We start from the raw sequence: 27,365 nt of genomic DNA, 5'->3' as shown, positions 1-27,365 counted from the left end.
GTTTATAGATGCTAAGCGTGGTACTTTTTCTCAGCCTTCCTCTGTTGTTATGGATTATCGGTGATTATGGGTGATGTTCTGCTCTGAAGTATTCATCCTTTTTTTCTGCAATTTTCTTATTTCTAAATTAGCCTTTCCCCACAACTATTTGCTGTCTCTCTTCCCCCCCCCCCCCTGAAAAAGTATTGGGGGTCTAATGTGGGCTTATATAATGGATAATTTTTATTTTCATTTGCTTATTGTTATATCTTGCTTACTATGTATAATGCCTCTTTTTTTTTTTTTCCTGTCAAATATTTTATATTTGATGTTTGATTCAAATGCATAAATAGTTTTAAAAACTATTTGTAATATGACTTTTTTTTTTGGTACAGCACCATTATTTCTAAAGGTCTAGTAACTGTAAACTCTCATTATTCAGAAAATCAGGCTCTAATATCTATCCACAAAAATTTATTTTAAATTTTTATTTATTTAAATATAACAAGCAAGCAGGTCTTGCCAGGAAAGGTGTACATGTTATAAACATCACAAAATCAGAAAAAAGAACAAATGAAAAAAAAATATATGTACTATATCCTCACAGACCAATTAAATCTGGGAAGCAGTGAAAAGCTGGAAGAAATAGGAAAAAAGCTATTCCAAAACATACACCTTTTATATTCATGAGTTGCGAACCCACGTTCTTCACATAACAACAGTGGGGGACCCAGGCTTACTGGATTTCCTAGAATCAATAAAGAATCTCAATTAACAGGGCTCAAAGAAAACACATTTGCAGGGAAAACATAAAACAAAAGATGCCCCCCAAATCTAATACTTGGCCCATTGTCAGAAACGTTTTCTTTCAGGCCTTTCATAGTTCTGGAAAAATCCATATCTTGTAATCCATAAACAAAGCATGTGAGTTATTAAAATAAAAACAAACAGAATCCCAGTCTTGAGAAAATAAAAATAAAACCAATAGGGTAGATCTGAGATTCATCCACCATAGACCTCTTGAGCACCTCAGAAAGGTTCAAAGTAGATGTTATCTGATTGATATTTAGTGCACCATCTCCCCCTTTGCCTGAACCCCTATTTATTGGAAGGAAAAAAAACATCTTTGCTAATAGGGGGATTGCTTCTTGTGTGATCTTCAGAATGTCCCACATAAGACTTAAACAGTTCTATATGTGGGAACAAGGACAGTTTTTAGAGAAATGTAACATTCTCTTAAGTTCAAAATTCTTGCAGTATTCTCCAAGTTGTCAACCTACAATGAGTAACTGTTCTCTCAAGTTATGAGGGTTGGTTGCAGAGCTGACAGTTGGTAGTACAATGTTCCAAGTCACCAATCCTCTCTCTCTCTCAAAGACACAAGAGTGGATTCCAGAGAAGAATTCCTAGTATATATCAGTAGTAATCACAACCAAGGAGGAAAATTATTTTTCTAGTGATACCAGGACATACCATATTTCTTCTAACGTTAACTGAAGAGGGTCTGTCTATAGATGACCAGCTGTTCAGAACCGCCAATGCAGCTATCTCTTCAGGAGAAAAGCCATCTCTACTCAAAGGATATGGTTAATGCAGTTAGTATAGCTGGGTTTAAAAAAGGATTGGATAAGTTCTTGCAGGAGAAGTCCATTACCTGCTATTAATTAAGTTGACTTAGAAAATAGCCACTGCTATTACTAGCAACAGTAACATGGAATAGACTTAGGGGTAGATTTTAAAAGGCTTTGTCTCTTCCGGGCATGTTGTTTGAGTTGACAAAACAATAAAAACCGTTTACACAAAAAAAAAAAAGGCTTACGCGCATAAATTATGCACGTAACCCTTTTAAAACCCCCCCTGCGCGCGCCGGTTGCATCAGTTAACATCTACTTTGAATCTTTCTGAGGTGTTCAAGAGGTCTATGGTGGATGAATCTCAGATCTACCCTGTTGGTTTTATTTTTATTTTCTCAAGACTGGGATTCTGTTTGTTTTTATTTTAAGAACTCACAGGCTTTGTTTATGGATTACAAGATATGGATTTTTCCAGAACTATGAAAGGTCTGAAAGAAAAATTTTCTGGCAATGGGCCAAGTATTAGATTTGGGGGCATCTTTTGTATTATGTTTCCCTGCAAATGTGTTTTTCTTTGAGCCCTGTTAATTGGGATTCTTTATTGATTCTAAGAAATCCAGTAAGCCTGGGTCCCCCACTGTTGATATGTGAAGAATGTGGATTCGCAACTCATGAATATAAAAGGTATATGTTTTGGAAGAATGTTTTGACATAGTTACTTCTCAACTTTGGTGAATAAAACTGGTCACATTCTATATTTAATAAAAAAAAAAAAAAAAAAAGGCATTGTGCATCTCAGGAGAATCAAACCAATCCCTTTGTCCAGTTCTTCAATTTATCCCTTAAGAGCAAAAGTCCTACAGTGCTTTTTCACAAGATAGTTTGTGGATTTTTTTTTTTTTTACATTAAGGGGTAGACTTAAAAAAAAAATAAAAAAAATACACGCGCGTATTCATGTGTGCACAATTTTATAACATGCGTGCGCCAGTGCGTGCATGTTATAAAATCGGGGGCGGCGTGTGCAAAGGGGGGCACGGTTAAGCAAAAATCGTGACACGCATCGTCAACCTTCCCCAGTTCCCTCCCAGTCCGCTTCAGTTAAGGAGCGGACTGGGAGGGAACTTCCCTACCCTAACCTCCCTTCCCCTCTCCTACTCTCCTCCTATCCCTATCCTAGCTACCCCTATTTTTTTTAAATTTACCTTTTGCTCCTCCAAAGTTGCGTGCACCAGCACCCTGCTGGGGCATGGCCGCTGTACCAGCCGCCTCCAACCCCGCCCCCAGGATCGCCCCTTTGCCGAGGCTTGGCTCTTGTGCGCATAACGGGTTATGCGCGCGGCTGGGCCCCTTTTAAAATGGGCTCGGTGCGCGCAAGGCCCAGCCACACACTTACATCCTGTGTTTTACACGTGAGGGTCACTTAAAATTGGGCCGTAAATTTTTTCCTACAAAGTATATCAGAAAACTAAGCTAAAAATACAGTACCTACATATCAATTATGCAAAGAACAAATAGTGGTGTACAAATAAAGTTTTAAGTAATCCAACCAGAGAAGGAATTTATTTACCTCATTACCAAACCCATTCAGCTCCAAAACTATATGCAATCAATTCTAATTTTTTATTTTTTTTAATTCTTATTTTAAAATTTATTACACAACACTTTTTTAGCAGAATTATGTACAAAGAACACACAAATATATTTTAAAATTCCATTAAACTCCTTGTACTGACATTGTGCATCCCTGAAAAGCGGTCAATTACAGGTAGGACAAATCAAAAGTAATAAAGGCAAAGTTTTTTTCTACTACCGTATCCATAAACTTTCTCTTATCCTGTTATAACAAGATAATAGAGTAAGCAGCATGAGATGTGAAAAGAGAGGTTTTAAATTGGCTGTTCAAGATTGAATTTTGTTGTTGCATTGGGAGTGGGAAACAATGTGAAAATCCATGGATATCGGAGCAGTGCCTGCAAGGTTGTGTACATAGGAGTGGAGAAACTTATACCTTGACTGTTTTGAATTAGTCCTGGTTGGTCTGACAGAAGAATTTGCCTGAAATTGACTACTTTGCAGGGATGTACTACACCAACTATATAAGGGGTTGTTCAATGGGAACTTTTAAATGTTTTTTTTTTCTGTATGTAATTCTGTTAAATTTATGTATTTGTGTAATTTAACATTTTATAATAAATAAAATTAATACTTGATTGTATGTGGGTTTTGTGTTGAATGTGTTTGGTAATGAGGCTACGTGAAAGATTTTTTTCTCTTTCAATAGATTCCAAGAAATTTCATCCTTGGACAAATGATTCAATATTTCAGATTTATGCAAGAAACCTGATCTGTGGGGTTTGGTAAACTTTTTGCTGTAGTGTTGTCCAGTCTTCTAATCTGGTCCTGAGAAGGGCTTACTTATGCAGTCTTACACAGCCTGTAGAGTGGAGTGGGGATTGGCATGGTGGAATGGCTTAGTGATTACAGCACTCAAATAACCGGAGTGGAGTAGTGGTCTAATGGTTACATCATTGGGTAGGAAGCCAGGGTTCAAAAAAAAATTTTTTTTTTCTCCCACTGATGCTCCTTGTGACTTGGAGCAAGCCATTTTAATCCTCCATTGCCTCAGATAGAAACTTAAAGGCGAATTTTAAAAGCCTGGCATGTGCCAAAACCCGGGAGATACGCGCACAAGTTGGGCTGGCATCTGCTGAGCGAATTTTAAAAGCTGCCTGGATATACGCTGTGTGTACAAATGGAAAAATTAAAAAAAAGGGGCAGTGCGTGGTCGGGGCATGGGCATTCCTGGATTTTAACATGAAATTAGCGCGTAAATATTTCCACACACAGGCGCATGCCGAGGTCCCCTACCGTGTAACTTTTTACTTCTGCTTTGGATGACGTTTTTTAAGTTGCAAATCAAAAAATTCTAGGCACGTCGGCAGGGTTTTAATGGTTGGGTCTTAACGGGAGAAGGAAGGCTATTAAACTAGTGAGGTTTGGAAGTCCTTAGCCCTTACCTGGGTGAACTGGGAACGATGGGGAAAACTGGTAATGGTGTTAGCACGCATGGCTTTTAAAATCCCCCCACTTATACGGTAGAAGTGGCATTTGTGCGCATAGACGCACACTTAAAATTGTGTGCATATGTATGCGCGATCAAGCTATTTTATAACGTGTGCAAATACACGTGTATGTTATAAAATGGCCACGTGGTCCCAGGGTGCGGGCTGACGAATGTGCGTATGTGTACCTGCGTGCCAGTTTAAAATTTATCATCTAAGGAGGCAATTTTCAAAAGGATTTATACCCTTAAAAGTTTGTTTTACGCTCTTGAATGAGCTTTTGAAAACTGCTGTATTTATACTCATAACACCTTTGAAAATTCACTTCATAGGGATGAATTGTCAAAAGATTTTATGTGGGTAAATGGACTTTTGAAAATTGCTACAGTGTGTGCTACTTTTACACATAGAGGAAGGCGGTCAAGAAAAGCCGTGAGGAACAAAAGAAGAAGGAGACCGGAGGTCCTTCAAAGGTGCTTTATTAGTTGCCCGACTCTAGGCCTGAGTTTCGCCTGTGAAGGCTACTTCAGGGGCTACAGTAATAAATAACAATAAATATTATTTGAACAATCCAATAAAATACATAAATATTCAATTAGAATTATTAAAATAATTAAATTAATTAAAACCATGGAAAGAACAGACACATAAAACATGGTTAATCTATCTAAAAATAATCTATCTGAAAGTAAAGGGAAACAGAGGAGGGACCTAGGGCAAGAGGAACAAACTCGATTAATCATATAACAGATGTTATAGTTACTGACATTAATTTATCAATCATAACTGAACAGATCTGAGATAAATGTATCAATCATACCTAAACTTACTTAAAATATATTAATAGGCATAATCAATTGGGTAATAGCACAGGCAATAAATGTAAACTAAATATAATTAATTACCTTTTGTAGATGTCTCTAACGAATTTTAGAGATATATTGTCCAATAAAAACAGATGTATAGTCATCCATTAATCAGGAATTCCTCAATTGTGATCAAAAGCAGTTTAAATTCAACTAGAAAAGGTTTGTGAAAAATAAGCCTCTTTAATACAGAAATCCTTTCATTTAAAAACTTAAATTATAATGTGTATTTTAGATCATAGAATTATGTGAAATATAAGACTATATATAAAGTGATAAAAGTGCTACTAAAGTGTGTAAATAAATCAAGTGAACCATAAATTAGTTATATAAGTGTAATTGATAATTAATTGAAATTACTGAACATGTCAGTTATGTGCATAAAAGTTCAATGTCGCAATTATATGACGAAACACAAGAAAGGATATTGCAAAAATCGATCCGATTTGGTAAATAATAATCAATTGTAACAATGAACGGAGAAAAAATCAATTGATACTCATAATACTGTATGGCCGCTATGAATAATAGTAATCAAATGAAGTGCTATCTTTTTTTTAAAAAAATAATAATCTTTTAAAAAAATAATAATAATGAATCCATTTCTGAGCCACTATGGTTGTAAATATAGACACACAATGGTTAATATATCAAAAAGTATTTTAAAATCTAATAGTTGTACCGTATTAAATGTACCAAAAAACGGGGACAATTATAGAAACATAGAAACATAGAAATGACGGCAGAAGAAGACCAACCGGTCCATCCAGTCTGCCCAGCAAGCTTCACACATTTGTTCTCATACTTAACTGTTTCTCTTGGCTCTTAGTAACCTTATGTTCTAATTCCCTTTTCACCCCCACCATTAATGTAGAGAGCAGTGCTGGAGCTGCTTCCAAGTGAAATATTAAGTTTGATTAGTTGGGTAAGCGGCAGCATAGCTCTCTGCCATGAAGCAGAGGGCAATGCTGGAAATGTGTGAAGTATCAGTTTTTCTTTTCCCCTGTCATTGAAGCAAGGAGTCATGCCGGACATGCACCGAAAGTGAAGAATGCCTTGAAAGTCACATTAACTATCAAATATTGAAAAGCCTAATAATTGGTAATACCTATAAGCCCATGAACCCATCCCTGTTTTTTTTCTTTTTTTCTTTTCTTTTTTTAATTGGGAGATGGATGCCCTTCATCCTTCTACTCTGTGAAGGTGGACACCTACCACCGGCCACTGGCATCCCGCTCCGTTAATGCCTCTGTGGCTACTGCCGCTCCATGCAGTGTTTTACTACCTGCTCTTTATATGCGTCCTCTAGAACTGATGGATCCCATCCCTGGGTTTTTTTATTATTTATTTAATTGGGAGATGACAGCCCTCCATCCTTCCGCTCCGTGAAGGTGGACACCTACCACTGGCCACTGGCATCCCGCTCCGTGAATGCCTCTGTGGCTACTGCCGCTCTGTGCAGTATTTTACTACCTGCTCTTTATATGGACACCTACCACTGGCCACTGGCATCCCGCTCCGTGAATGCCTCTGTGGCTACTGCCGCTCCGTGCAGTATTTTACTACCTGCTCTTTATATGTGTCCTCTAGACCTGATGGATCCCATCCCTGTTTTGTTTTTTGTTTTTGTTTTTTATTTAATTGGGAGATGACAGCCCTACATCCTTCCGCTCCATGAAGGTGGACATTAAAATCAAAATGTTAATAAAAGTAGTAATGAGGATTGAAAAAATGAATGAATGCAACGCAGTGCACAAAATAAATGCCAAAGCATTTTTGATTCATATCGGCATATTTAAATTAAAACGAAGTAAGTTAAAATTAACTAGTTTAGCCGAAATTTAAAAGTGCTTGCATGTTCTAATTTATAGAATATCTAATAAGTATACATTGCTTGAGTTTGTATACTCACTCCTTATTACTATGCGGTCGCAGGGACTCGTGGAAATGCAAGTCATGCAATGCTTAAGTTAATCTATCGAGACTACTGCGGCAACATACACAAAAGAGTCATAAAGAAAAATGAATGATTGCATACTTAAATGTTTTATAAACATCACTCCTTTAAAAAAACACAAGAACTTACGTAGCGTTTACTGCGCGTCTAGAATCGAATTGAATTGAAACAAACGTCGGAGGAACTCACACCGGAAGTTTATATGTTCGTATTTGGCGCCAAAACTGCTGTCAATCAATTGGAAGGGGAGTGGACAGAAACGTCCAAACAATATAATGCAATTAAAAATAAACTAAGTGAAAATATCAAGTGTGTGTCAAAAAAATATATAAAATTAATGAATAAATAAATGGAACATTAATAATAAAATTAAATAAAACATCAGTGATATTGTGTGAATGTGGTTGTCTGCAACTGTCAATCACAACTATGGGCGTGATTCACAATCTACGTCATGCTCATAATCAACTAACTACCTTGTCGTCTTAATGCCTCAAAACACATAGTGTCTAACTGAGCACTGTGTGTGTGAACGATTAGGTGTAATTGTAGATGGTGAACTACAAAAATTTTTTGACTGCTATACATTGTAAATCACACAGATAAACCCATGATAAAAAGCATATAAATTGGTGTGAAAAATAAGGTGAAAAGAATAACATAAATATAAAATGCATAAAAACAATAGAAGCACTATTGTAAGGAATCATGTCCTAAAAAATATTATAATTTAAAAACAAACCTTTAAAATAGTAGAAAATAGTAACTACTTACTTAAAAGTTAGGAAATAAATTGTAGCCTGTGATATACACCCAAAGATACGCAAAAGAAGAATTAATATAAAAATATAATAATTAAACACACTGTTTCAGTAAAATGTATGAAAAATTGTCATCCCCTTAAGACCATACATAATTATAGAAAAACAGAATAATCAATGTCTAAGTTTAGACCATGTGGGGACATTGTATTAAAATCATAAATCAATTTTTGTTCTTGCTGCAAAAGTGTTTTATCTAGGTCTCCTCCTCTCCAATGTATTAGGGGTTGCAACAGGACACAAAATTTGTAATCATTAAAAGTATGTTGTGCTTCTAAAGAGTGGTCAACTAATGGTTTGGATGCAATTTTTCTATTGATGTTACTTTTATGCTCTATAATTCTTTTCCTAAATTCTCGCACTGTTTTCCCAATATACATTTTGTTGCATGGGCAAGTGGCTGCATAAATAACACCTTTGCTCCTACAGTTGGTAAAACGTTTCAATAAAAATTTTTTACCAGTACCAGGGATGATGACATGGTTAGTCTTGATGTTAACATTACATACAGAACATGCGTTACATGGTCTGTGTCCGGCTGGTCTGATGTCTATAGACTGTTTTTGTGGAAGAGCTGACGGAGAGACGTAGTCTTTAATATTTTTGGATCTTTTATTAGATATTAGTATCTCTTTGTTCTCAAAACCCTCTATCAATTGAATCATAGGCCAATGTCGTTGCAAAATTTTGATAATATTATGTGACAAATGGGTATATGTCAGCGGACAAGTGATCTTATTATTTTGACTCTTGATTTTTGGCTGAAAAAGATCAGACCTTTTTTGTTTAAAAGCTCTATTGAGACCACTTACTATATACTTCTCAGGATATTCTCTATCAAGGAATCTTTGCTTCATTTCGCCAGCTCTAAGCTTAAATGTTACGTCGTCATCACAAAGTCTTCTAAGTCTTAGAAACTGAGAGTACGGTAAATTGTTCATTAGAGATCTGTTATGGCAACTGTGAAAATGTAAAAGTTTATTAGAATCTGTAGGTTTCCTGTAAATATCAGTATGGAATTTACATTCTTTTATAGTTATTTGAATATCTAGAAAAGAAATCGATTTTATATCAAATTGCATTGTAAACTTTAAATTAAGATCTAATGTATTGAGCCATTCGTGAAACTCTTTCAACTCTGCCTGATTCCCATTCCATAGCAAAAATATATCGTCTATATATCTTTTCCATGTCAAGATATTGGTAGACCATCTGTGTTCTTTAAGAAATCTTTCTTCAAATTTAGCTACGTATAAGTTTGCTATGGAAGGGGCCATGGCAGACCCCATAGCAACTCCCTTAACTTGAAGAAAAAATTCTTTGTCGAATTTAAAGTAATTTTTGGTCAGTGCAATTTCCGCTAATTCTATAACAAATTGATTAGGTATGCGTCTGTGCGCATTATGTTCTAAAAGTTGTTCGGTAACAATCTCTATTGCTGACAACTGCGGAATGTTTGTGTAAAGGGATTCGATATCCATGGTAGCCATTAGAGTATTTTCTTTAACTTGTGGAAACTTATCTAACATTGTAATAAAATCAGACGAATCTTTAATATACGACGAGATGGAAGGAACTTGTTTTTTCAGAAATGTATCTATAAAGGTGGACAAAGGTTCGAGTAAAGAGCCTATTGCTGAGATAATGGGTCTTCCTGGTGGTTCACTGAGTGACTTATGAATTTTAGGTAAGACATATATGTAACTCCTTTGAAAATTCAGTCCTCAGAGTCTAATTTTCAAACTGATTTGCACATGGAAGTGAACAGGGGGAGATTAATGCAGCATCTTATAAACTACGGCAGGAGCTGCATAGTTTATAAAATACCACATAGTTCTGTTCTGAAAGTATGCACCTTCTTCAGCATGTGTGAATATTTCCAGTCCAAGAAAGCACTTACTTTCTCTACCTATTTTATAAACATACGTGTGTATAATTTAGGTGTGAGAAAAATAACTGGCCAGATTTTAAATCACCTACGCGCACCGGGCCAGTTTTCAAAGGCCTGGCCAAACGTGTAAATCCCCGGGACGCATATAAGTCCTGGGGTTTGTGAAAGGGGTGGGGCTAGAGGTGCCTGGCACAGCAGCCATTTGCTGCTGTGCTGGAGGATCGCGTGCCGGCAGGGTGCTGATGCGCGCAACCTGCTCCTGCTGAGGCAGGCGCAAAAAGAAAGGTAACTATTTTGGGGGGGGGGGGTTTGGATAGGGGAGGTCAGGCTAGGGGGTTGGGAAGTTCCCTCCCAGTCTGCTCCTTAATTGGAGCGGACTGGGAACTGGGGAAGGCCCTGATGAGTCACTATGTATAAATGCAAAAATCCTCTCCCCCTTGCACGTGCTGATCTGGCATTTTATAACGTGTGCGCCGGCGTGTACATGTTATAAAATCCGGGGGCTGCACGCACAAGGGGGCGGGGGAAAGACTTAGGCAATTCCCACGCAGTGACGCTTACCGGCCTTCCCCAGTTTCCTCCCCTCACACCTCATCTTTCCTTCCCTTCTCCTCCTACCCCTTAAATTCACTTTTTTTTTTTTTTTTTTTACCTTTGTTCAGTAACTTACTTCAGCTCCCGAGTTGAAGTAAGTTGCTTGCGCTGGCAGCTGGCCAGAGCGCGTGAGGTTCCGGGACAGTGAACAATGGCACTGTCCTGGCCCGCCCCCCTCCTCAAGAGGCCCGGTACTTGAGCACGTACCAGCCTTTATACGTGTGGCTGGGCCTCTTGGAAAATTTGTCTGGCACGCGTAAGGCTCGGCCACGCGCGTAAAGGCCAGAATTTACGCGTGCTGGGCATTTAAAATCTGCCCGTTAGTGAATGCGTTTGATAACTTATATGCATATATCTCTTATAAAAGAGCCGCTATCGTGCATGCTTCTTGACCCCCATAAGAACATAAGATTGCCATTTGGGTCAGACCAAAGGTCCATCAAGCCCAGTATCCTGTTTCCAGCAGTGGCTAATCCAGGTGACAAGTTTCTGGCAGGACCCCAAAGGGTAGATAGATTCCAAGCTGCTTATTCTAGGAATGCTCCTAGACCATCCATGTTTTTGTGCCAGTGAAAATGTGTGCTTGAAACCAAAATTACACACAGATTTTTGATGTGTATAAAATAGCATATATGCGAATACATATTTTTCCCCATAGAACACCTTGGAAAATTTACTCATTAGATTGCAAGCCTATTGATGCAGGGAACTACCTATTATTGTACCTGATTGTAAATTGAGTAATTAAATCAAAACTAAAGGACATCTCAGGATTCAGGAAGATTTATACTCCTAGAGAGTATTGGCAATGTTTGATTGCCAGAGCATACGCTTTATGACTTATTGTTTTGTGGAGGAGAGAGGCTAAACTATCCTAGTTAAGCACCCTGATGAAGAGTCCATTTTCCTTCAACAAAGAGGGACTCTTTGTTGAAGGAAGGAAACATTCAGCTCAAAGGGACTTTGAGCTGAATGTTTTCTGATCATCATAATACACCTTAAGAATCATTTGTCTGGAACATATAGAGCTAAATACTGTAGAATTAAGAGTACTTTTATTGCATTATGCCAATGGTGAATATAGAACCTTTACACGTTAACACAAAATCACAACATTTCCAAAGGAACTGGATAAACGACAAGTTATATTCAAGCCAACAGGGAAATCGATAATCTGTTATGTAAAAAGAGGTAACTACACAATGATGGATAATGAGAACTGGCCAGAAAATCACAATATCGCTAACACAGCAAAAAGTCTGGTAACTAAAGTGGTGCTATTCAGATACTAAAATTAAGGAAAATGCCAAAATGAACATTTCTAACTCGCTAGTTCTAAAAGTACTTGTTCCTAGCACTAACTAAAACAAATATACAAGATTACACATAGAGACGTCAAATGTAGAATCAAAATACAGCACACTATACAGCAATGTAACACAAAAACATAGGTCAAAGTGTACATCAGCTAGGTCAAATATAAAACTAAGTAGGCCAATAAATATATATTAACATGAACATACAGGAATCTTACAAAAACTAAACCTGAGCCTAACCAAATGTCTGCTGAAAGAAAGTAACTTTTACTGTGTTCCTAAAAGACACATAATCCAGATCATATCGGAGATCAGAAGCTAAAGCCCTACAGTACTGGGTGCTGTACCAAAAATCTTGGGCATGAATTTCCACTGAGTGAGCTGGACTCGGAGAAGGAGTACCTTGAACATTTTTCCCTAATGAATGTAAGGTTCAGGATGGGGCATAATCCAGAATCCGGCCTCTCCAACATTTATTGAAAATGCACAAAAAATAATCTTGTGCCCGAGCATTTATCAAATAGCAGGAGACCATTATCCCATGGCACTGTTCTTTGCCAGTCATTTTAACACTAGTATGATTTATACTATAAATGATTATTTATGAATTAGGTTTGTTTTTATTGTCAAAAAAACAATATTTTTCAGTGTTTAGTTATTTCCTCATCAATGATCTGTTATCACTCAAATCCTCAGTTGTATTAATAAAAAGATCAAACTGAGACAGCCAGGTGGCTCAGACAGGATTGTGTGCTGCTATGCAAGAGGGTCTCTGGTTTGATTCCTGGGTCAAATCTTTTGCATCCCTAGTTAGCTGGGGTGGAGATGCTGCAAATCTAGCCTGCAAATAGCCCCTGGGAGTGAAGGTAAGGTGAAGAGTCATGGTCACTTGGTGGCTGGATTTAGAGGTCATGATCCAGGGATCTGGAAGGAGCCCTGCTCCATGATTCTCAGCCTCTGGACCTTTGCTGCAGTGACCAGACTAGGAACAGTATGTAGTTTGTGAAAGAAGGTTCCTGGCTTCGGGATTCCAGCACTGTTTTCAGCTGAGGTGGAAGGAGGAACTTCCAGAACAAAAAGCAGACTACTGAGGATTTTATGACTATTCAACACACAATACTTGGTTTATTTTTACCAGTACAGTGCATTTGAATAATCCAGTAGTTTAAATGGCCTTATTTTGTCCATTAGTAAGATATTCATTACTGTTTATCATGACATGACTTACATAAGTGAATAAACTCCTTGAGCAGACCACTAACAGGTAGTGTGAAACCACAGAACTCTCTTGTGAATCACTGGGCTGGCAAGTTGAGCTTCCCATTTCTCAAGTGCTTTCTGCAAAGTAGCTTCCTTCTACAATATGGCACTTAATAAACTCTGCTTATGCAAGGTGCCTCAGACACAAACATAAGCACTCTATAAAATTTGTTGGAATGCATTTCAGCTGCTCTCACCCTCATTGCTTTAAAATTGCAAATGTAAATGGTTGAAAATAAAGGTTGGGCAGTGAATGATGTGAGATCTTTTTTTACAGGAGTGCATTTTTTTTTTTATAGGTTCATGTCTCATGCAGTTTTGACTAGATAAATGTACAAATTTGTGGGACGATATAGAAAGCAATGTAAGCCCTGGACATATGCACCTAAGTTCTTGGCTATGGGCCGAGTGTTTCTTCAGTGCCAGTGACAGTAACTTTCAAATGGGCGCGCGGCCAGATACGCGGCAATTGTATATCCTGAACACATATATGCGCTCATGTTATAAAATAGCGCTGGCATATGTATGTGTGCTCCTAATTTTAAGCTTGTGTGCACACAACTGTGTGTAAGTCTACTTTGGGCCGTGCAAGTGAGGGAATTTTATAACAGTTGCGCGTCCAGGCCATGACCAGTTTCAGCAGTGCACCCACCGGTTTTCCCAGTCTAGAGCTAGATCCTCCAAACCCCCCTGGTTCTTTAGCCAGTTAACCTAGGCATTTCAAAGATGCCTGGAAATAGATTTTATAAAGAATTACACCTCTTCCATAGCAGAAGTAAATTTGCACTCAAATGTACCTGGAGATATGTGCGTGTGTATCTCTTGGCACTGCCCTAGATCGCCCATGCCCCGCCCATATTCTCCCCTTTTTTTTTTTTTCCAGTACGGGATAGTCACACATTAGTACTTGTGCATGCATGTGGGCAATTTATAAAATCAGGTGGACATGCACATGTGCTAGATGCATGCACATCTGATTTTTGTCATGTGCCTGGCTTTTAAAATTCACCTTTTATTTATAACTTTTTTTATACCGAATTTCAAGTAACAGGGTTACTTATCATTCCGGTTTACCTTACAACGAGTAGCAAATAATGACAAATATGTCTTACAATGAACAAGGATGTGAATAACTTGGAGAACATAACTAGGATAAAAGAACCATGTGTGCATTTACAACGAATTGGATTAAAGGGATTTTAAACTAAATAGGAGGGAAATTAACTAATGGAGGGGGGAGGGAGTTACTGTGGCTGAGTAACGTAGACTTAGGTCATGGGTAGCGAAAGTCTGTGACAGTCTGTGGGAGTTATGGATGACTCATGAAATTATTTAAAGATAGGGTTAGCATGGAACTAGTAAACCTGAAAGTAGACAAGACAATGATGCAAGATGAAAAGTTCTGGCAGCTTCACTGAGAGATTTCGTAAACCATTCCGTTTAGACAGTCCTGGAGCCAGTTCTGTTCAATCATTTCTTTAGTGATAGTACAGAGTAGGGATGTGTATTCATTTAATTTTGTTTTCAACATTTTGTTGGTTTTCCTTGTGTTCAATTTTGAAAACAAAATTTTGTTGGTTTTCTTTTAATTTCATTTTGAATGCTCATTGCAAAGAAATACAACCCTCTTTCTCTAGGCTGGGCCTCCTGAGGGCTAACTGAGGTCTCCCTGAGTTTTCTCTATAGCTCCCTAGGGCCTCCCTGGGGCCTTTGCCAATAACCCAGGGTTCTGGCATAGTCTGGCTGTGCTGAGCTGAGGCCAGATGGGGCCTCCTGAAAAAGCTGACCTCCCTGAAAAAGCTGCAGGGTCCAGGGGCCTGGCCCCACTTACCTTTTTACTTTTAGTGCAGTTCTAGTAGATTCATTGGGCTTGGAGAAAACTAGAGTCATGATGAGTTGTGGTACGTTTTGAAAGGACTGAAAAAAAAAAAAAAGTAGTACATGTGCTGTTGAAATCTTGCAGGTCCCTTTTTTTTTTTAGGGTGCAAAAGAAAGCTTTTATATTCAAAGAATGCTGTGGGATTAGAATTTCCACAGTAGAGGTCAAGGAATAGATAGCGCTTTATCAACCTCCTATTATGGGGAATTGCCTACCCACCAAAATTCATCCTTTAAATCGAGGGTGTCCAACTCCAGAGCTGGAGGGGCGCATGGCAGTCTGGTTTTCAGGGTAACCCTAATGAAAGATTTGCATGTACATTGCCTCAGTTGTAATACAGTTCTACCTCATTCACATTTAATTAGGGATATCCTGAAAACCAGATTGGTTGCAGCCCTCTTAGTAATGACGGCAGAAAAAGACCAAATGTTCATCCAGTCTATCAAGTTTCTTATAGTACTAACTGCTGCTCTACGCAGTTTACCCCCCCCCCCCCCCCCCGCGTTTCTGTTAAGGGTAGTAACTGCTGCTCCTTGCAGGTTACCTCCAAGCCTTATGTTAAGGGTAACAATATTTAAAATCAAAATCAAGCAACTGTCAAACCCATAACAAAATTACTGCTAGCAACATTTTTATGGAGGTGAGCAGCCTTCTTCATGCTTTGCTTTTGGTCTTAGCTGTAGAAGCAGTCCCGTGCTTTATTCCTAATGTCTGCATATCAGTACCCCGGACCATAAAAGGCAGGGCCCAGTGTTGGCTGTCTTTTGAATCCAATTCCCCTTTTCTCCCCAGGGTCAAAACAGAGAGCAGTGTTGCTCTTGTCACAAGCATTAAAGCTAATTGGTTAAGGATGGTAATCCTTGTACCTTCTGTTATTTCATGTCCTTATGAATTTGATTAGGGGTGTGGTTAGTGCAGTTGCTATAGCTGGGTTTAAAAAGGTCTGGATAAATTCTTGGAGGAGAAGTCCATTAATGGCTATTAATCAAGTTTACTTAGGGAATAGCCTCTGCTGTTAATGGCATCAGTAGCATGGGATGATCTTGGTGTTTGGGTCCTTGCCAGGTTCGGCCTCTGTTGGAAACAGGATGCTGGGCTTGATGGACCCTTGGTTTGACCCAGCATGGCAATTTCTTATGTTCTTATGATTTTCGAAAATGCGCACATGGACATGCTGATTTTATAATGTGTGCGTTGCCGCGCGCATGTTATAAAATACGATACCCGCGCGCACATGCGCTGCTGATTTTAATAGATTCCAGGCATCTGTCACCCTCTCAATGAAGAAATATTTCCTGATTGGTTCTGAGTCATCCCACCTAGAGTTCTGTATCATGGCCCCTACTTCTGCAGTTTCCTTTCCATCAGGAAAGGTTCAAAGTTCATGCATCATTAACATTTTTCAGGTATTTGAAGATCTGTATCATATCTCCCCTATACTTTCTGTCTTCCAGGGTATACATATTTAGATCCTTCAGCATTTCCTCATAAGTCTTGCGTTACAGACACCACATCTTGATCATCCTTCTCTGACTAGGCTCCGCCCTGTCTTTATCCTGTTTGAGATATGGGCTCCAGAACTGATCATATTTCCAGGTGAAGCCTCACCAAGAACCTATACAAGGGCATTATAAACTCCTTTTTCCTGCTGGTTATTCCTCTGTGCAATCCAGCATTCTTCTGGCTTTAGCTGTCACCTTGTTGCACTGCTTTGCTGCCTTCAAATCGCGAGAAACTATTACCCCAAGTTCCCTCTCCCAGTCTGTGCACATTAGTCTTTAACCCCCCATCACGTAATCCAAAAGAGCTGTACTACACCCCAGATGCATAACTCTTGGCATTGAATCCCAGCTGCCAAATTTTCGACCACTTGTCAAGCTTTCTTAAATCACTTTTAATTCTCTACTCCTTCGTGTGCCCACTCTGTTTCATATCTTAGTATCATCTGTAAATAGACGTTACCTTCTATTCCTTCCACAATGTCACTCGGAAAGATATTGAACAGAACCGGTCCCAAAACAGATCCCTGTGGCACCCCACTTTAACACTGTTTCTCTTCAGAGTAGGCTCCATTTACCATTATACACTGTCGGTCAACTAGTTTGTAATCCACTCTACCACTTGGCGCCCACTCCCAAGCTTCCTCAAGGACCGGAGTTAGACCCCTGTGCGCCCTGAGTGGGCTGGGAGATCAGCGTCAGTGGGAGGGAACAGGCAGTGATGGTGAAATCAGCAGAGGGCTGCAGAGGCTGGAAGCAGGGGCAGTGGTAGGGGTAGGATCATCAGGGGCCAGAAGCAGGCACGGTGGTGGTGGCAGTGGAATCCACAGCACAGCAGTGTGGTGAAGGGAGAGATGTGTAATCTAGTGACTTAATAAATTGTTCTTTTCTTTACCTAGCTAGGCTAAATTAAATTACAAAGGAGCTAGCCTCTGGCCACTTTCTTTTGAACTCAGGAAATGTCCAATGTTGGGTCAGTAAATGTTCCTTTTCAAAGCCAACGGCAGGGCTATTAACTCATCCTTGTGATTGCCTAAACCTCTTCTGTGTCACAATGGGGGGGGGGGGGGGTGTGCTTTTTTGGCTGGAGGCCAGTGCTGTAGTATTTGCTAGACTTCACTGACATTAAATAGAGATTACTGAAAAGGGAGATACTAGAATGTATTATAATTAATTTCTTTCATGGACTATCTATAAAACACTAATATATTTGAACTGATGAATGGGTATATCTTTGCATCAGAACTTGGGTGCGCAACACCTGCCTGTGGCCAGAATGATTAGATTTTGTGGACCAGTGGGTCCACAATCACAAATCTCCCAAGAATCAGCAACTGTTTCAGCAACTATCTGGACTGCAAAAGAGTTCGTGTAAAGTATTCAATGATCACATAAGATTAAAATGATAAATTATGCTAGTATCTTGCCAGAATTTAGGTGGGAATTTTGAAAACGTTTTTTTTTTTTTTTTTTTGCTTGAAGCGGACCAAACTGACGGCCCGATACAGTAAAGTGCGCTTTTTAGTGCATGTTGATGGCCGTATTAGTTATTCCCGCGCGATCCAAAAAGCAAAATGTGCAGCGAAGCCACACATTTTACTTTCAAAAATTTAACTTCTGCCGGCACACGGAAAGTGTACAGAAAAGCAGAAAAAACTGCTTTTCTGTACACCCTCAGACTTAATATCATAGCGATATTAAGTCGGAGGCCCCAAAATTAAAAAAAAAAAATTTTTAAATCGGCCCATGGGTTGGAAGACGAATGCTTAATTATGCCGGCATCCGTTTTCCAAACCCATGGCTGTCAGCGGGTTTGAGAACCGCCGGCAAAATTGAGCGTCAGCTCTCAAACCCGCTGACAGCCGCCGCTCCTGTCCAAAAAGAGGCGTTAGGAACGTGCTAGTGTCCCTAGCGCCTCTTTTTACCGCGGGCCCTCATTTACATACTAAATCGCGCACACAGGAGAGTGGCCTTTCACCTCGGAGCGCCGGCTCTCCCACGGGTTTTACTGTATCGGCCTGAGAGAGGAGATGGGATTAGTGGTTTTCTGTTATAACATAAAAAGCTAATTTTCTTAATTTTCTAATGCTAATAAATTCTTTTACTATAATTCCATGTGGTTTTGTTTCCTATAATCTGGGGATAACTTTCAAAACTGCTCGCGTGTGCCATATATGGGTATATCGAGGCTCAAGGTAATTTACTGTTGTATTTTGATATGAACAGATTATAAAATCAAGTACATACGCGAGCCTGTATGCACGCATATGTAAAAATCCATGAGCGATACAAGTTCGGACTTATCTAGAAAAGCAGTGGCACTTATCTGGATATGTTCCAATTTATGCGGCTAAGTAGCAGCAATTAGCTGGAGACATCTGCATTAGTACTTTTCAGAATTATCTGGGTATATAAAATAGAAAAGTGGAAAAAAACCAAAACACACTATCTGGCTAAGTTCTAATTTGTCCATCCAAGTAGCAGCAAAATGTGCTACTTACCCGGATAAGTTGTAATTTAGCTGGATAAGTGTGAGCAATTTGTACTTCGAATTTTAAAGGGATACCTGAATAGATTTTACTTGCGTTATTTAGACACTTTTTTACCCCTATAAGTCGGCTATTACATGCGTTAAGTCAGGGTATTTTATAACATGCGTAGCAATGAAATAACCAGTTTTACCAATTAGTATACCAGTTCACCCAGTCCATCTACAGTTCGTGAAGACGCTCCTGGCTCTTCAGCCAGAAGTCCCTCCACCCAGTAATTTTTTTCACTATATTGTATTTGTTTAGTTTTGGCTTTCTGAGGGCCAAGCCCGAATCCTCCAATAGGCATTACAATAGGGCTAATTCCACATGGGTTCCAAGTGTGTGTGTTTACTTTTTTGCAGGATTTTTCTGGTTAGCACCACAGCGGTGCAAGTAAATATAAATGTTGTAAATGATATTTTTACTTCAGACTGTACTTTCTTTTTTCATAACTGTTGTTATAAATGCATACATTTTAACTGTGTTTGGGGGGGGGGGGGGAGGGAATAGGAGTGGCGCAAGGCTTAAAAGGTTCACATAGGGTGCATAAGAACCTTGCACCAGCCATGGGGCCAGGTTTTATAACATGCGCGCGCAGGGGGGTGCACAATTGTGCAACCTGCGCGCGCCAAGCAGCCTGCCTTCGCCCCCCAGCCCCAACTAAACACCCCCGACCTTTATTAAAGAAGTTATGCCTGCCCAACTTCTATGCATAACTATGCAAGATGGGCTCGGCGCGCGCAGGGGGAGGCAGGGGTAGGTTTTCGGGGGTTGCGCGCATATCCCTCACCATATATTCACCATATATTCTTGTGCATAGTTATTTATGTTTTACAAATGCCTCCGAGCTAGTAATGCTCTAATGTTTTATGACCTGACCTTGTTCATTCGTTTAATTCCAGTTATATGTTTTTTTTACCCGATCAGTTTGATGTATATTATACCGTTATATGTAACAATTTGTTCGATTGTAAACCGGGGTGAAGGCTAACTGCTAAACCTCGGTATAGAAAAGCCTTGAAATAAATAAATAAATATCTTAAGCACGCAACCCTTTGAAAATCTACCCCATGGTGTAGAATATGCTGGGACCCAGTTCAAAGTCTCTCTGAGCAGGACATGTCTCCCACATTGAATTTATATTGTTTGGGGGGTTTTTATCACACATTGAATTTTTTAAAACATTTACATATTGATGACAGCTGTTTTATTTTATTTTTTGACTAATTTGAGTTTTTCTGGTGCATAATTAATTCCCTTGAATGAAAAGCATATCTCCCAGCTCTGAGGCTTTGTATATGCTACCAATATCTTTGTTAGGTCTATAAGAAGAACTTTCTTTGCCAATTATTTCCCAAGCACCAGATTTTATTACAGTTGTGAGTTAAGCTTTTTTTTTTTTTTTCCTACTTGTTCTCCAGAGGCCAATATGATTTTCAGTGAATCCAAGCCCCAGGTGATTTTACAGCGAAGACAAGTTGAAAACTGAGGGTAACTTTAAAACGAACATGCGCATGCCCATGTATAGTGCATATTAGCGCACATCAACAAATGCAGAAATTGTATATCCTGTTTGCAAGTGTGCACACGTTGTAAAATAGGTCTGGTGTGTGTATGTGCGTTCCTGATTTTAAGCATGGATGCACACAGCTGGGCTTTGTCGAAATATACACACAGAAGTGAGGATATTTTTTCCATCGATAAGCCAGCAAATGAGCCCTGCTGATTGCGGTGTGACATCCCCCGGCGGCGCGGATCATAATCTTCTCCAATAGTAGAGCTTTTTGTTCTGCTTATGCGCAGGAGCTCCTGCGCAAGTCCCTCAGTTGTCCTCAATGGTTGAGTCAGTTGCGTTTTTTTCTGCATTGCATGAGGACGCGAACTTCTCCTCCTCAGTCACTCTTTCATTGCTATGTTGATAACGAAGAAGGCCCCAGGCTTCAAATATTGTTCCTGTGGGCACATCATGTCCACCATGGATGGACAGAATTACTGTTACCTCTGCCTCAGTCCGGAGCACGACTGGGCTTCCTGTAGGGACTGCGGCCACATGTCCTCTCAGGCCCGGAGGCAAAGGGCTGAAAAGAATGCAAGGCTTCGGGGAGAAGCGAACTCTTCCCACTCCGGTAGCTATGCACCTTCCCCTCACCACTCGATTCAGTTTTTAATGGGCCCGAAGCTTCAAACTCCCTCAGAGACCCAAAAAAGGACTTTTTCGGAGTACCCGGAGACTCTGCAAAAGAAGCACTACAAATCACCTGAAACCAGGCCCAAATTTAGGAAGGCCAGTGTTTCAGAGCCTATTTCAGTAGCAGAAAAGCAGTCCACTTATGGAGCATGCCAAAGTGAGACAGTCAACACATGCCACTGACTTATCAATGCACAACGCACCCTGGTGAGAAACATCTGCGTCAACCCATGCTTTGGGTGCGTCGCTGTACGACGCACCCCGGCACAAGCATCTGCGTCTCAAGACAAACCAGTGTCTGGAACTAGGACTGTACCATCTCATACTTCACCTGCATCGTCCCGTGAGACATTGGTGCCGTCCAAGGAGAAACCCGTGTCGGACATCCACATGTCTGCGTTGATTCGTGGCACGAAGCATTGGACGAAACAAAGATGATGCAAATCAGCCAGTGGCGCCATGCAAACTCATTCCACACAACACAAAATTGCTTCCAACGACACAGTCAAGATTCTTAAAACCTCAGCGGGAAGATCTTGACCATCATAGAAACATATAGAAACATAGAATTGACAGCAGAAGAAGACCAAATGGTCCATCCAGTCTGTCCAGCAAGCTTTCACACTTATTTTTTTTTTTTCATACTTTTCTGTTACTCTTGTCCCTTCCACCCCCGCCATCGTAGATAGCAGTGCTGGAGCTGCATCTAAGTGAAGTAACTGCCGTAATAAGTAAGCTACTCCCGCGCTTGTTTACCCAGCCTGTGCAACTCAGTCCTTGTTGGTTGTTTGAATGCAAATCCTCTTTTCTTCATACCCCCTGCTGTTGAAGCAGTGAGCTGCACTGGATATGTAGTCTAAGTGAAGTATCAGGCTTGATTCGGGGTAGTAACCGCCGTAACAAGCAAGCTACACCCATGCTTATTTGTTTTACCCAGACTATGTAATTCAGACCTTGTGGGTAGTTGTCTGAATATAAATCTTTTTATGACCTATCATTGGATCTAGCCCTGAGATTTCAATACCAACAGAGACTAGGAGCTAGCGATCTGCATAGCGCCTCTAGAGATCAGAAGGCGCAGGACCTGGAGATGGTAGTGGATGTGAAACTCATTCTCCAGACCTTTCAATCCAGATCTTTTCCCCCATGAACCAGATCCCTCTCCATTATCTCCTCGGGATCTTCAAACCACAGTCAGCAAATATATTCAGGTCTATCCAGAAGAAGAAAGGAAGTTTCTCATCTTCAGGAACCACTATATCCCAAACCTAAGAAGATTGTGAAGGAGCCACTATTTTTCAGACCCCTTCACTCTCCAATCTCAGATATTTACAAAGCAGCTGTGCAGCCACATATGAGCCACCGTTCGATATCCCCATCTACCATAGTACAGCGTCCGCTCCCAAGGTCTCCAAGATGTAGCTCCACAGAGGTTATGCACCAAATATCAGCCATATTGTCTGGGTTTTTAGCCTCCCTCCATCCAGAGGTCAGTCCTCCAAGGCTTCGCAATCTCAAGCTCAAAACGTCGCAAGACCCACCATGAGTCGGGCTCCCAAATAATCAGTCAACACTTTCCAAGACAAAAATGCAAGAACTCTCTGGAGTCGTGCAACGCATCCCCTGATCAAGAGGGAGAGATGGGGAGAGCCCAGGGTCCCTTCCTCCAGTCATTCTCCTTTGTTTCCCATTTCTTCTACTGGCCTCCCTTCGGATGAACTAGGGGACTCTCCAGAGCATACCTCCTCATATCCCTGGAAAGATGTTTTTGGGCTCTTAAAGATACTAGATGTCCCTTCAGAGCCAATGGCTCTACCTCCCTCATTCAGTGCTCAAATCAATTCTCCTTAAATCCTGGGAATCTCTCGCTCTCTTACCAGTAGCTAGGAAGCTGGACCAGTTTACCTCCCACATACGTCAGTAGTGGTTGAGTCAGCTATGAGGAAAGCAAGAAAGTCTAAACTACATGCCATCACCATTCCCCCCCCCCCCCCCCCGGGAAGGATAACAAAATACTGGATGACTGCGAAAAAGGTCTTTCAAAACTCAATGCTTGTCTCTCACATCCAGCAACACCAATTCTGTATGGTCTAATACATATACGAATGCTCATAGCATCTGAAACCTTTCATGTGCTCTGACATGGTGGAGCAGATTAGGGATGTGAATCGTTTTTTGACTATTTAAAAAAATCGTCCGATATTTTTTAAATCGTCAAAAATTGGTACAGTGCGCGATACAATAGAAATTTTCACGATTTATCGTGAAAAATCGTTACTCCCGTTAGTGTCCACTACCGGAGTTATTTGGGGGGGAGGGCGGGAAAACCGGCACACCAAAACAACCCCTAAACCCACCCTGACCCTATAAAACTAATCCCTTACCTTCCCCCACCCCCCCAAAACTTTTTACGAGGACCTGGTGGTCCAGTGGGGGCGCGGGGACCGATCTCCCGCTCTTGGGCCATTTTGGCTGCCACTCAAAAATGGCGCCAATGGCCCGATTAAAAAAAACAACAAAAAACCCACCCGACCCTTTAAAGATGACCCCTTAGCTTCTCCCACCCTCCCGATCCCCCCCCAAAACATTTTTAAATTACCTGGTGCTCTAGTGGTGGTCCCGGGAGCGATCTCCCATTCTCGGGCCGTCGGCTGCCACTCATAAAGATGGCGCCGATGGCCCTTTGCCCCTTACCTTGTGACAGGGTATCCGTGCCATTGGCCGGCCCCTGTCACATGGTAGGAACACTGGCTGGCCGGCGCCATCTTTAAAGATGGCCGCTGGCCAATCTGGGAGTGGCTGTTTCTAAGAGAACCTTAGCCAACTGGTTGACAAGTTGCATCCACTACTGCCACGCCAGATCTGCTCTACTACTGGAGAAGATTACGATCCATGCCGCTAGGGGATGTCGCACTCCAATCGGCATCGCTTATTCAATCTGCTATGTATGGAAAACACCATTTACGGTAAGCAAACTTGCTTTAATAATGTGTGCATGTGCCAGAAATGAGCAGTTTAACCAGTTCGTCTACCAGTTTACCCAGTTTATATCTAGATATTGAAGACTTCCCCCCCCCCCCCCTTTCCTGGTTCTTTAGCCTGCACTCCCCCAGTTTACCCAGACTCCAAGTACTTCATATGTAGCTATAAATAGTTTTATTAGGACTTACACCACATCTATAGCAAAAGAAAATTTGCACAAAAAATGCACCGGACGAATGCCGCATTGGCACGCGTCTCTTGATCTCACCCTGGAATGCCCATGACCCACCACCATGCCACCTGTTTATTACTGCATGCAAGATATTTACACTTGTGCACGTATGTGTCAGGCTTATAAAATTGATCGGATACGCACATGTGCTAGATGTGCATGCATCTGCACTTCTTGGCACACGCGTTTCTTTCACAATTCACTTTTGTGTCTCTGCTTCGCAACTCTCTCACGAGGACAGCACACCGATGAATGTCTTTGCCACTTGATTCCTAAAAATATAAGCTTGTGGCCAGCTCTGTGTCTCGGGATGTAGCTCTTTGTGCTGTGGTACAGGATCTCTGGGTTTGAATCCCTTGTGGGATGGGATCTATCAGGCTTGGGGCATGCCAAAGCCCAGTGAGGGGGAGAAGGCATTACATGGGCATCTCCTACTGACCGACCAGTGGCATTTCGGAGAAGGCACCCCTCTAGCTCTGGGGCTAGCAAGGGTCACCAGCATCACTCAAGCAGAAACTGCTGAGTGATTAAAAGGGAAAAATATATATCTAAACTTTTAATTTACCTCATCCTCTATTCTGTTTGCTCTGTGCCCATAACCTACATGCATTTACTTCATACTGGCGTTGTATGAGTTATAAACATGCATTTTATTCACTGAAATGAGGACCTCCCTTTCCTGCTTATCTTGCACATGGTTTCTCATCCCTGAGAGCATGTAAAATCCATACTGTCGTGCTAAAATTTACTGTAGTGTTTCATTCAATTCAGATGTCAGTATCTGTTTTTGCTGTGCCGTAGTCATCCTGGCTGAGCATCTCTACTAATCTGCGGTATTAGAAATCTTTTCCCACAGGTATGAAATTCTGATTTGTAATAAGTACACTGTATTGAATCAGTAATGGAATGATTGTTTCTTAGTGGTGCTATGGTATGCTAAGAAAATCTTAGTCCTTCAGAATATTAAATGCAGATGAATTCTGTTAAATATAGTTATGGTTGAGACAGAAGCAGGCCTAATTTAAAGCTGAACATCTGCCTTGGGCACTAGCGTCCATTCAATTCTCAGTTAGAGCTAAACTACATGGACAGTGAAAGTACAGTGTGCTCTTTTTGGTTCTTTTGTTTCAAGATGATTACTTAAGTACAGATGACTATTATAAGAATAGTTTGCTTGGTGTTTCTAGGAGCAAGGCTCCCCTCCCCTGTTAGACCTATCAACACAGCCACTTACCTGCTCAGTTTTGGTCAAATTTTCTTAAGTACAGTGATCTCCTACATCACCTGTTTAAGTAATTTAGTCAATCAACTCCCATGTTCAGAATTAGTAGAAAAATACTTAACCTTTTTTTTAAGAAACCATATTGAATAGAACAAGCAATGCACTTTTCAGATTTATCTAATTTGCTATCATGTTTGTTTGGAAATGCAAGCTCCTGTTATTAATCTTTCATTTGTGTAATGGTTTTTTTTTTTTTGTTTGTTTTACATTTTTAATTATCCAAATGAATTTGGTGGCTTGTGGAATGTACCAGATAGCATTGGTAACTAGAAAGTCATGTTATCCACAGACTAAGTATAGCATAAGTATTGGCAGTGGTACCAGTTTTCCCATACTGTCCTCCAATGTGCCTTACTTTGCTTTGGAATGACCAGCTCTGTAAATGAGGGTGATTCAATATTGTATGCCTGTGTAAGCTGGCCTTTCTGCGGAGAGTGCCAACTCTGGTCCCAAATAATGATGGTTTTTGGAGTTGTGGACACCTATCCCCTGGGAATCAGACTGAGATAGTCAACACATTTTACATAGACCCCTAAATGACTTTTGGATGATAATGAGTATTACTGGCCAGATTTGAACCTGAAAGGCTCTGTAATTCTGTGCTCAACTACTTAGCCATCCAAGTCCCCCTGTTTGGATAATGTTAATTAAGGAATGCATTTGATTGGGACAGCTTATTTTTTTTTCTTATTTCTTTGAGAGAGTATTGGCAGGGTCGGTTGTAGAATTTGGAGTTTAGCCAGAATACTATAGAATTAACATTCTTATTCCTGGGATATTCAGTGATCACATAAGAGACAAGACCTTGGTTCAATGTTTCATCCAAAAGACACTAACTTCTTAAAACTGGGTTTTATATTCATATAAATGCACTTTACCCATATAAATGGACTTTTGAAAATTGCGACAGTATATGCCATCGAATTGTCAAAAGGTTTTACCTGCGTCAAGTGCCCTTTTGAAAATAGCTATGATAGCATGTTATGTTTACATGCGTAACTCCGATGAAAATTACCTCCTTAAGATTTCACTGATCCTTGATCCAGGTGCTGGACTGTAAAAGGGAGAAAATGATTTGGTTCTGTATGTTCAAGAAGCAAACATTTTATCAGATACCAAGGAGAGGCAGAAAGGTGTTTTTATACCTAAGGGTAGAATTGTTAGATGAAGAGAGTCAGCATTGCTTAGTATTGAGCTCATAATTATGGTATTACTTTGTTCGTTTGCTGCTGTTGTAATTGTGTCTTAGCATTGAACGGACTGAAAATGAAATGAGTAGCAGATCAATCCAATCTTAATTATTAGAAGGCAATAAATTCCATATAAGTACATCTGTATCTCTTATCAAGTATTCTCATGGTTTTGAAACAGAAATAATAAAACAACCCCCATTTTGATCAGAACAGTTTTTAAAGCCAACTACTTCTTGTGTTTTTTATAGCTTCAAGAAG

The 27,365-nt window shown here is 40.2% G+C and overlaps 1 protein-coding gene across 4 annotated transcripts in view; it reads left to right on the top strand.

The window, feature by feature from the left end:
* The window catches only part of RIMS4 (regulating synaptic membrane exocytosis 4), a 278,761-nt gene that overhangs the window by 6,641 nt on the left and 244,755 nt on the right, over positions 1-27,365 (top strand). The window lies entirely within an intron of this gene.

The sequence above is a fragment of the Rhinatrema bivittatum genome, chromosome 8 (assembly GCF_901001135.1).
Source record: "Rhinatrema bivittatum chromosome 8, aRhiBiv1.1, whole genome shotgun sequence".
NCBI classification, from domain to species: Eukaryota; Metazoa; Chordata; class Amphibia; order Gymnophiona; family Rhinatrematidae; genus Rhinatrema; species Rhinatrema bivittatum.
The sequence above is the reverse complement of the archived record's forward strand: the minus strand, read 5'-3'. Positions and strand labels throughout refer to the sequence as shown.